Source organism: Malus sylvestris, chromosome 6 (genome assembly GCF_916048215.2).
Source record: "Malus sylvestris chromosome 6, drMalSylv7.2, whole genome shotgun sequence".
Lineage (NCBI taxonomy): Eukaryota > Viridiplantae > Streptophyta > Magnoliopsida > Rosales > Rosaceae > Malus > Malus sylvestris.
Window position 1 is genome coordinate 5,923,556 of NC_062265.1, and position 11,124 is coordinate 5,934,679.

At 39.1% G+C, this 11,124-nt stretch overlaps 1 long non-coding RNA gene and 2 pseudogenes across 1 annotated transcript; 2 read left to right on the top strand and 1 right to left on the bottom strand.

The window, feature by feature from the left end:
* Positions 1-254: 254 nt before the first annotated feature.
* Positions 255-6,254, bottom strand: LOC126627133 (uncharacterized). Its single transcript, XR_007624917.1, has 2 exons — positions 6,076-6,254; positions 255-334 (listed from the first exon to the last, which is right to left on the bottom strand). It is a non-coding gene; the product is annotated as an uncharacterized LOC126627133 (long non-coding RNA).
* On the top strand, positions 272-2,393 carry LOC126627130 (amino acid transporter AVT6C-like; annotated as a pseudogene).
* Positions 6,255-8,275: 2,021 nt separating the features above from the next.
* On the top strand, positions 8,276-10,727 carry LOC126627127 (beta-amylase 3, chloroplastic-like; annotated as a pseudogene).
* Positions 10,728-11,124: the final 397 nt, after the last annotated feature.

Here is an 11,124-nt window from a genome sequence, read left to right on the forward strand (position 1 = left end):
AAAAAACAGGGGACTATTGTGGGTTATAAAAAAAAAATAGAATTGACAAAAAACGACGTTGTTTTGGATCAAGTCATTTAAAAAAAAAATAAAGAATTGTCTAAAATGACGTCGTTTTAGACCAAGTCTTTCGAAAAAAGAAAAAAAAATCTTTTTCTTTGTTTGTACCATACTTAGGGCATTCGTATTTAGATCTCGTATAAATATTCGGGGGACTTAAATGTAATTATGTAATAAAGGAATGGGCAAATATGTAATAAGTGAGGAGCCATTATTCTATAAAAGAACTCCTCACCCCCATAATTAGGGGAGGCCATTTCTGAAGCCTTTTCACCTCTCTCACATCCCCTCTCATATTCAGAGTTTCTCTCCCTCACCTCTCAGATAAATACAATATCAGTGTAGGCGTAGCCCAAACCTTGGGGTGAACCACGATAGATCTTATGTTATTTACATTTCTTGCAGATTCACGGTCGGATTTACGTTGTTCCAAGACCTCCGGTTTTGTGCATCAACATTTGGCACCGTCTGTGGGAAACGACACGAAAAGCTCTGTCGGTTCTCTTACATTTTTTCATCTCCCCACCGTAAAACCTCACCACTGTCCACCGTGGATTTACAAAAACCCACACAGAGGCACAACCACGGAGATAATAGACGAGAAGAAGCTGCAAAGCCACCACGCTCTTAATAGCCAAGGGAACTTGTGTGACTTACTACCTGCATGCTCTTCGAGGTTTGTGGCTGTACCACGATTCCCAACACGTGTCAATTGATGAGGGTTGAGCCCCAAGGAAATATCTTCCAAGCTTAATCAGCTGCCGTTTGATCAAAGGAAGCATTTGATCAACACCATTGATTCGCAGCCATTTAATCAGCTGTCGTTTGATCAAAGCAAGCATTTAATCAGCTGTCGTTTGATCAAAGCAAGCATTTGATTAGCACCATTTGGTCAACATTCGCATCAACGAACGAAATCCCTCAGCGAAAATATCCGAGAGATCGAAAAATGCCTGGCGTTTCTCTCTCGAGCAAGAAAACCGAGCAGCCATCGGAATGTTACCGGCAGTCGAAGCCCATGTGCCACTGCTGCAGGACAGAAAGCCGGTGAGGCGCAGGTTTGTTTCAGGGGCGGTGTTCAACGTGTCCACGAGCATAATTGGTGCCGGAATCATGTCCATACCGGCCACTCTCAAGGTGCTTGGTGTGATACCGGCTTTTGTGCTTATTGTGATCATTGCTTTGTTGGCCGACGTCTCGGTGGAGTTCCTGATGAGGTTCACGCATTCCGACGAGTCCACGATGTATTCCGGCGTTATGAGGGAGTCCTTTGGGCAGGTGGGATTGGTTGCCACAGATATGTGTCATGATTACTAATCTTGGGTGCTTAATTATGTACCAGATTATAATTGGGGATGTTCTATCTGGAAATGGGGCTGTCGGAGTAAGGCATTCCGGTGTTCTGCAAGAGTGGTTTGGAGTCTATTGGTGGAACTCACGTGAAATTGCCCTCCTATTCACGTTTATTTTCATCTTTCTGCCATTGGTTTTGTTAAGAGTCTCTGAGGTTCAGTTCAGCCATATCAGTTTTTCTTGCTGTGGTTTTTGTTGGCATAAGTTCTGCCATGGCGATCTATGCAATCTTTGAAGGGAAAGTCAACACCCCAAGATTGTTACCAAGCTCGGGCAAACAAACCTCCTTCTTTGACTTTTTCACTGTTGTTCCAGTCCTTGTTACAGCCTTCACTTTTCACTTCAACGTTCACCCAATTGGCTTTGAGCTTGGTAAGCCGTCTGATATGATATCAACGGTCAGGATTTCATTGGTGCTCTATGCAGCCATCTACTTCTCCATTGGACTGTTTGGGTACCTTTTGTTTGGGGATGCAATCGTGGTTGACATACTTGTGAATTTTGATAGAAGCTCAGATTCAGCAATGGGGGCAGTGCTGAATGATGCGGTCAGATTAAGCTATGCCCTCTATCTGATGTTGGTTTTTCCTCTCTTAAACTTTTCTCTGAGGGTAAATTTGGATGAATTGTGCATCAACATTTCTGCTCAGGGCTTGGTACAATTCTGGGCCCTCAAAAGATGCAAATTGGAGCGTCTGACAAAGTACAAAGGATAGTGTGCGCCATACTTGAAGCTACTTTTGCTTTTGTAGACCACCCACATGGAAGTTTGCTGTAAAACAGATACGCAAATTTGTAAAAGAAAGGGATAAATGGAGCAACTGACCAAACCCCATGATCTAAATCTGCAATGGAAAGAAAATGAATATAAAAAAGAAAAAGATGTCTGGGGAGAAAAACAAAAAAGGTGTCGACCACTTAAAGAAAATAAAGAACTCTATTATCTTTATCAGACAAAACGATGTAATTTATTTTTCTTATTTCTCGGAGACATCTGTGTAAACCCTATCAGAGGGTAATAAAAAAAAAAAAGGGCAAAGCCCAAAATAAATGGGCTGGAATGTTGTGTGGAGAGCGAAGGCCCATAAGCCCAAAATAGCACCAACCAGATGATCAAAAGTACACCCAGTACTCCAAAATTATTCGGCAACCTGCCACTATTACCACCAACCAGGTGATCAAAAGTACGCCAAGTACTCTAAAATTATTCGGCAACCTGCCGCTATTACCGCTAACCAGGTGATCAAAAGTACGCCCAGTACTTCAAAATTATACATGAGCACTACTCATGTCAATCATACATAAATATTCATGAGCATCACTCATATCAATCATACATAAACATTCATGAGCATCACTCATGTCAACATTCATGAGCATCACTCATGTCAACATTCATGAGCATCACTCATGTCAACATTCATGAGCATCACTCATGACAACATCCATAAGCATCACTCATGTCAATCAACATAAACATTCATGAGCATCACTCATGTCAATCAACATCAAAAGCTTCATTTACAAAAGCTCTAGCTTCAAAAGCTTCATTTACAGAGCTCCAACTTCAAAAGCTTCATTTACAAAAGCTCTAGCTTTAAAAACTTCATTTACAAAAGCTCTAGCTTCAAAAGCTTCATTTACAGAGCTACAGCTTCAAAAGCTTCATTTACAAAAGCTCTAGCTTCAAAAGCTTCATTTACAGAGTTACAGCTTCAAAAGCTTCATTTACAAAAGCTCTAACTTCGAAAGCTTTCATTTACAGAGCTCTAGCTTCAAAGCTTCACTTGCAAAGCTTCACCTACAAAGCTTCAGTGCAGGGTATACAAATACCGCCTCCGAACAACCACCACTTCGGCCCATACATGGATTCAATTTGAAGTCTCCAGCCAACAGACTCTATTGACCAAAGACTTGAGGGACTACATAATGTACCATATATTGGGCCTCAACTGGGCCTCATGAAAAATACTTGGGGGACTTAGCCCATTATTCATGTACTGAGGAGTGAGCCCTTATTTTATAAAAGGGACTCCCTTACTTTCATTAGAGAGCATCAACTCTAGCCCATTATTCATGTATTGAAGAGCGAGCCCTTATTCTATAAAAGGGACTCCCTCACCATCATTAGAGAGCACCCTCACCATCATTAGAGAGCATCGCCGCCTACTGAACAACCGCCTCGCCAGGAGCATCGATTCTAGCCCATCATGTATGTATTGAGGAACGATCCCTTAATTTATAAAAGGGACTCACTCACCTTCAACGCCATAAGTCGAGTCAACCAAGGCAACATAAGCCACAAGCAGAGCAGCCTCGCAACATGTGCTACTTCTAGTTGAGCATCATTTTAGATTGAGCACTGCCTCATATCGAGTATCAGTCCTAGACGACATCTAGTTACTTCAGCCCACACATGGATTGAATTTCAAGTCTCAAGCCAAAAGACTCTCTTGACTGAAGACTTGGGGGACTACTGTTTGTACCATACTTAGACCATCTCCAACCCTGACCTAAAACCTAAAAATATTTAGCCCAGAAAATTTAGGTTTTAGCCCAGAAACAGCTTTTCTACTCCAACCCTTTTGGCCTAAAATTTGAGCCCCAGATTATCAAAAAATGAATTAAGGCTAATTTTTTTTAAATTAACTTTTAAAAAAAAAAAATTATGTAGACTATCCTAAATTAATTTTATGAACATTTTAACCTAAAAATATTTAAATTCCGATAAATTTTGAAAAATCACTAAATCAATACATGAAAATCATGATAAACCACATAAACTTAAAAAAAAAGACAATTAATAAACCACATAAACTTAAAAAAAAAAGACAATTAATAAACCACATAAACTTAAAAAAAAAAGACAATTAATACAATCGAAAACTCATAGACTACATAAACCTAATAATGATATCCATCATCTTGACTTGGTGGTGGACTTGGGTGATAGTCTTGAGATGAATCATCATCTTGAAATATACTTCTTGTGGCATTCCTTCGTAAAATTTATTTTGGCTTACCACGTAAGTATCTCTTCCTCTCTGTAGTGTATTTATCGAGGTCCTCTATTATCAAATTAGTTTCGTACCTTTCTTGCTCCCTATCCCCTTCTTGTTTCATGGCCAAAAACATTTGGGCCGATTCTTCTTGCCGACGACACTGGTTTTCGTTCATTCTTGCCATTTCGCTAACAAATTGTGAATGTATCGGATCTTGGGACTTCCCTTTTCTCTTTGCTTCCTTTTGCTTATCTCTACCCGAGGGCCTTGGCAAAGAAGAAGTTGGGCTTATTTGGTCGATACCTTCATTGTCGGCAAAATTCACACCTTCATTGACATCATTTGGGGGTGGGGCTTCATTGTGAAATAATCTTCCACATTGTTGATTTGCATCGGTTCTCCACCTCGGACAATCCTTGAGGATGTTCCAAGCATGATGTAACTTAAAAGCTTGATTTTTTGGTGTAGTTCTTGTCTTGTAAATTGCCATTGCTTTGTCACCCTATGCAACAAATACATAAAAATAATTAGTTGCAAAATACTATTATGTACATGACAAGTAAAATATCAACAAAGAAACTCACAATTTCTGAGGCGCCCCTTCCACTAGGCATGTCAATCATGGCTCTCTCCAAGCTTCCCTTCCACAAAGTGCACGCTTTGTTGATAATCTTCCACCGATCATAAACACCACCAACTTCCCTTCGACTGGCGTTAGAGTTTTCATGGAACTTATCAACGATTTTACCCCACAAATCCTTTCTATTTTGATTGGTGCTGACGGCACCATCTTCACTAACAGAAATCCATGCCAAACATAAAGCAATATCTTCATCAAAGGTCCAATTACGACCTCTAACATGCTCTTTTGCCATCTTGAAAATTTTGGAAATGAGAAGAAATGGTAGGAAAAAAAAAATTGGAAGAATTGTAGGAGAAAAGTGAGTTTTGTGTGGATGTTTGAACAAATACATAGGTATTTATAGAGTTTTTGGTTGAATTTTAAGTTAAATAATTTTTTTTAATTATTTTAGCTGTTGGATTTAAATTTGGACCGTTAGATTTGATTATATTCGATCTAAGCCGTTGAATTCAATAAATATATAAATATAAAACTAAAAAAAAAAAATTGAACCAGGACCGTTGGATTAACCAACGGCCCATTTAAACATAGCCGTTAGATTACAAAAAGTAGCCGTTGGGCTACTTATTGAACAGACAGCGCCTGACAGCCAGGGGAACACCCCCACGTGGGACTGTTCTGTTTCTGAAAATGCCTAGCGCGTGAAGCGCGTAGGCGAGTAGGGAAATGGAACTGGGCTTCACAGCCCCAGTCTCAGTTGATGGGGCCCATTTTGCTTTGTGGCCTAAAACTGGGCTGGTATTTGACCCTCAAATGAGTTTTAGGTTTTAGGTTAATTTTGAGTCATGGGTTGGAGTGGATTTTGGGGAGAAAAAAAGGGGAAATTTTAGGTTAAAGGTCAGGGTTGGAGATGGTCTTAGGGCATCCGTATTTAGATCTCGTATAAATACTCGGGGGACTTAAATGTAATTATGTAATAAAGGAAGGGGCAAATATGTAATAAGTGAGGAGCTCTTATTCTATAAAATGACTTCTCACCCTCACAATTAGGGGATGCCATTTCTGAAGCCTTCTCACCCCTCTCACATCCCCTCTCATATTCAGAGTTTCTCTCCCTCATCTCTCAGATAAATACAATATCAGTGTGGACGTAGCCCAAACCTTGGGATGAACCACGATACATCTTGTGTTATTTACATTTTTTGCAGATTCACGGTCGGATTTACGTTGTTCTAAAACCTCTGGTTTTGTGCATCAACATTCTTTATGGTCATCTTCTTCCTGAAGATGCTGTCGCACTGTAACAGTTAACTAGAGGACATAGCCCTTCGACTTCAATTTCAGATCGTTGATGGATCTAGGAACGCCTAGTCGATCGTCTAGGCAAGCTTTCGCCTACTCCCACTGGGCAAATGTGTTATCACTCATGCCCCGCTTCCAAAGCCGCCTAGGCACGCCTCATATGTTTTTTATTATTTTTTTTGAAAAATGATATTATCTACATGAGCTTGGGAATGAGCTTAACCTTACAATGAGCTATAAAAAAATGTGGTTCAATTTTGTCTTTGGCGAGAATCGAACCTAAGAACTCTGACTTACAAGAAAAGAAGAATACCACTAGACTGTAGTATTAAGTGGCCACTTGATGCCAGCAATTACATCTAGATCTTTAGAAGAGTGGTATGGAGCCGCATTTCATTATTAACGTACAATAAAAAGCTTAAAACATGCACAACAAAAACCATACAACAGTTCATAAACAGTTTGACGTGCTCAAGCAATTACATTCTAGACAAGGGAATCAATTGAAACAAAAGCTTCAGTTCCATCACTTCACGCGGATTTAACGGTAAATGAACAAAACATAGATGCAAAACATGGAAAATGACAGATTTTGGTCTAAAAATATCAGACGAGATGAATCATCAGTTGAAGATATTTTCATCTTTAGAGAGAGGAGCTCAAGATATTTCAAAATATCACAAGAGCTAGCTCAAGATATTTTAGTCGCATAAGAATATCCAGCCAAGATTCATGCATGAATGCTTGCGGCTTCAAGTGTGTTAAGCATACTAAAATATTTATAATCTATCCAAATCTTATGACTAATATACCCTTGAAAGTTGTTCCGTAAGTCAAGGCCAATAGCACAGGAGAAACAAAACCAGTATAAATTAAAGGTGGTTCAAAATTTTTAAAGGAAAACTAATGAAAAAAATGTTTGAAAACTTTGAATTTTAACGATAAGGATAAAATAAAGGGAACTTTTACGAAAACCACCCGGTACTGTTCACTTTAACAAAAAACCACATTTTTACACTAAAAAGTCAATCCTGGTACTATTCACTTTACCTTTTATTTTGTTCTTATCATTAAAACTCAAAGTTTTCAAGCCATTTTCATTAGTTTTCTTTAAAATAAAGGGTAAAGTGAAAAGTATTATGATTGACTTTTTAGTGTAAAAATATGATTTTTTGTTAAAATGAACAGTACCGATAATTTTTCGTTAAAATTACCATTTTTTAATTAATTTTAAAATTTCCACATGCACTACAATTTAAGAGAAAACTGTAGCAATGATCCCTTAACTTTAACGCAATTGGAGCGTTGGTCCTTTAACTCATCAAAATGTGCAGCTATGGTCATTTTCGCCAACTTTGTCATAACCTCTGTTAAAATGACTCGTGGTTGAAGAATCATTACTAAGATTAGGTTAAAGTTGAGAGACTATTTCTTTAATTAGGTTAAAGTTGAGGAATCACTGCTATTGGATTAAAGTAAAGAACAATTTTCACTTTTGTTATCTATATTTCTCCCTTAATTTAGCTTCACGTACATGGCACGTAACTCATTTTGACAGATGTTCTGATGAAGTTGATAAAAAATATCATAAATGCACGTTTTTATGAGTTAAAGACCAATGATTGTGAAATTTTAGTTAAAAAATCATTATTTCAATTCAATAAACGTTGAGAGACCATTACTACAATTTACTTCAAATTTAAACGCCAAAGTTCCCTGTAACCAAAAAGGAAAGGAAATTCACATTTTCCTGGAAATTGCAACTTGTAAGAATGGAAGAGGTGTAACCACGTATAGAGAAAACAACTGAAAAAAAGTGAGCTGAGTCAGACCAACAAATAAAATGAAATATGAGCTGAGCTGCTTTTGATCACTTGCACTTTTTCTCTTTTCAACTGGATCCCACCAAACCGACCATTCCTCAAGAGGGAATTTATTTTTATAATTAAGGACGCAACCCCTTCATGCATTCTCATCACTTTTTCTCTCTTCCCTTCCCTTCCATTCAAACCCCAAAACACGCTTCAGAAAATACAATGACGTTAACTCTCCGTTCTTCAACTTCCTTCGTCAATCTTAAAGACCATAAGGGCCTTAAAAACTCCGGAGACTCCCCCGGCACGATATGCTTTGCACAAACCAAGCCATCATGCCGTCTACGGGCAAAGAGTTCAATGCAAGAAACACGGCTCTTGCACGAGAAGAACTTAATGACCATCTCTGATGGAAGGAGAGAGTTGCTTCATGCACTACCCAATATTGCTCACACCAGCACTGACAACAAGGTGCCTGTGTACGTGATGCTTCCGCTCGACACGGTGAGTCACGTAGGGCATTTGAATAAGCATGAATGCGAGTTTGATGGCCCTGAAGCAAGCAGGGGTGGAAGGAGTTATGGTGGATGTGTGGTGGGGATTGGTGGAGGAGGACGGACCTTCCAAGTACAACTGGGAAGGGTATGCCGAGCTTGTGCAGATGGTGCAAAAGCACGGCATGAAGATCCAAGTCGTCATGTCTTTTCATCAGTGCGGAGGAAATGTTGGAGACTCATGCAGGTGTGTTTGGTGGTTCTAATTGCAGTATATTATGTTTAATGTTCTCTATAACTTACACAACACAAACAGCCATGCTATTGGATTTTTAATGGAACCTTTGACATGCTTAACATAAAAGTGCTTATGAGCAAAAAGTGCTTTCTATGTTTTTGCCCAGAGTTTGATCTAACTCCACCTAGTGTGGATTTATGCAGCGATTCACTAAAGCACAAATTTTATGAATTTTCAGCATTCCTTTACCTCCATGGGTGCTTGAAGAAGTCAGCAAGAACCCTGACCTTGTTTACACAGACAAATCAGGCAGGAGGAATCCCGAGTACATATCCTTGGGATGTGATTCATTGCCTGTTCTCGGAGGAAGAACTCCCATTCAGGTCTACACCGATTACATGAGGAGCTTCCGCGACAGATTCATTGACTACTTGGGCGACGTTATTGTGGTAATTATCTGCAACAAAAATGCCATAACTCAACTTTATGCTATTATTTTTGTAGTAGAAATTCGAAAGTTCAAAAAAGTAGACATAAAGAGATTTTTGCCAGTGTCTGACTGGAAAAATAAAAAAGATTTTCAAACAGAAGAAAACTAATTTGGGCTAGGACAAGCTGGCATCATTCGACGAATGTCAACATTCGTCTGAAATTACAAGGGACTTGTATCAAAGTTGGAAACTCAATTCCAATTACTTGTACAGGAAATTCAAGTAGGCATGGGTCCTTGTGGGGCGCTCAGATATCCAGCTTATCCAGAAAGCAACGGAACTTGGAGGTTTCCTGGAATCGGGGAATTCCAATGTTATGACAAGGTAATTATTCTAAACAGAAGCCCTTATTCCATTTCTGCTGGCCAATTAAATTACCCTAAACCGAACCACATCATATTTCGATAATTTATTTTTGTGATATTCCTTATTCCTAAACAAGTTTTTATGTCAAGCAGTACATGAGAGCTTCCTTGGAAGCATCAGCAGAGGCATTGGGGAAGAAGTGGACCACATGATTCCGGCCAGTACAATCAATTTCCTGAAGACACCGGATTTTTCAAAAGAGATGGAACATGGAACACTGAGCATGGACAGTTCTTCTTTGAATGGTACTCCGGAAAGCTACTAAGACACGGAGATAGAATATTGTCAGCTGCGAAAGGAGTATTCCAAGGATCTGGAGCTAAACTATCCGGAAAGATTGCTGGGATTCACTGGCACTACGGATCAAGATCACATGCGGCTGAATTAACTGCAGGCTACTAAAACACTAGACACAGAGATGGTTACGTACCAACAGCCAGGATGTTCAGCAAAAACATGGTTGTATTAAACTTCACATGCATGGAAATGAAAGATAGAGAACAGCCTGAACATGCAAATTGCTCACCGGAAGGTCTGGTGAGGCAGGTAAAGATGGCGACCAAGAGTGCTGGAATTGACCTAGCAGGAGAAAATGCCCTGGAGAGGTATGACACTGGTGCGTTTGCACGAGTTCTAGCAACATGCAGCTCAGACTCCGGCAATGCCTTAAGTGCATTTACATATCTCCGAATGAACAAGAGATTGTTCGAGGGGGATAACTGGCGAAACATGGTTGAATTTGTGAGAAGCATGGCAGAAGGTGGCCGGAACAGAAGTCTTTTAGAGTGCGACTCTACCGGAAGCGACCTCTTTGCTCGTTTTATCAAAGAGAAGAAAGTCGAGAAAACCAAGGAAACTGTTCTTGTGTAAAGATGCTGGAAACTGTTCTTGTGTAAAGATGCTAGAAATTATTTGTTTCATTATTTTGTTCCATCACAAGCTTTTGTAATGTGTGATCTCACCTATATGATGGTTCAGTCTTTTAAATCGAATGAAATATATGGTGGAAACCTCTTCATGGTCATGTCCTGGCTGCTTCAACTAGAATGCACCTTCATTGTGAAGCAACTTGGTTTTGACAGTCAAAGTTTTATGGAATTAAGCTCTAATCCAACCTTTGATTTATAGAAAAGTTAAGTCGAGTTGCTAACTCTTCAACTAATTTTTTTGGTAAATCAACGACCGGCTAGAGTTTACCTCCAAATCTGCGGCCAGGTACTAGATGTTCACAACTTAGGTGTATTCAATGTGTGTTTCAATCCTCAAATAGCATCTTTCGAAAAGAACAAAAAAATAACCAAAAGCAAAAATAATATAGCCGTTAAATCTTGATGTAAAGTTTGTACAACCTTTCTACTCTAAAAAATATTTTCTTTTATTTTACTCTAATATTTTATAAAATTGTAATCACATGTTTACAA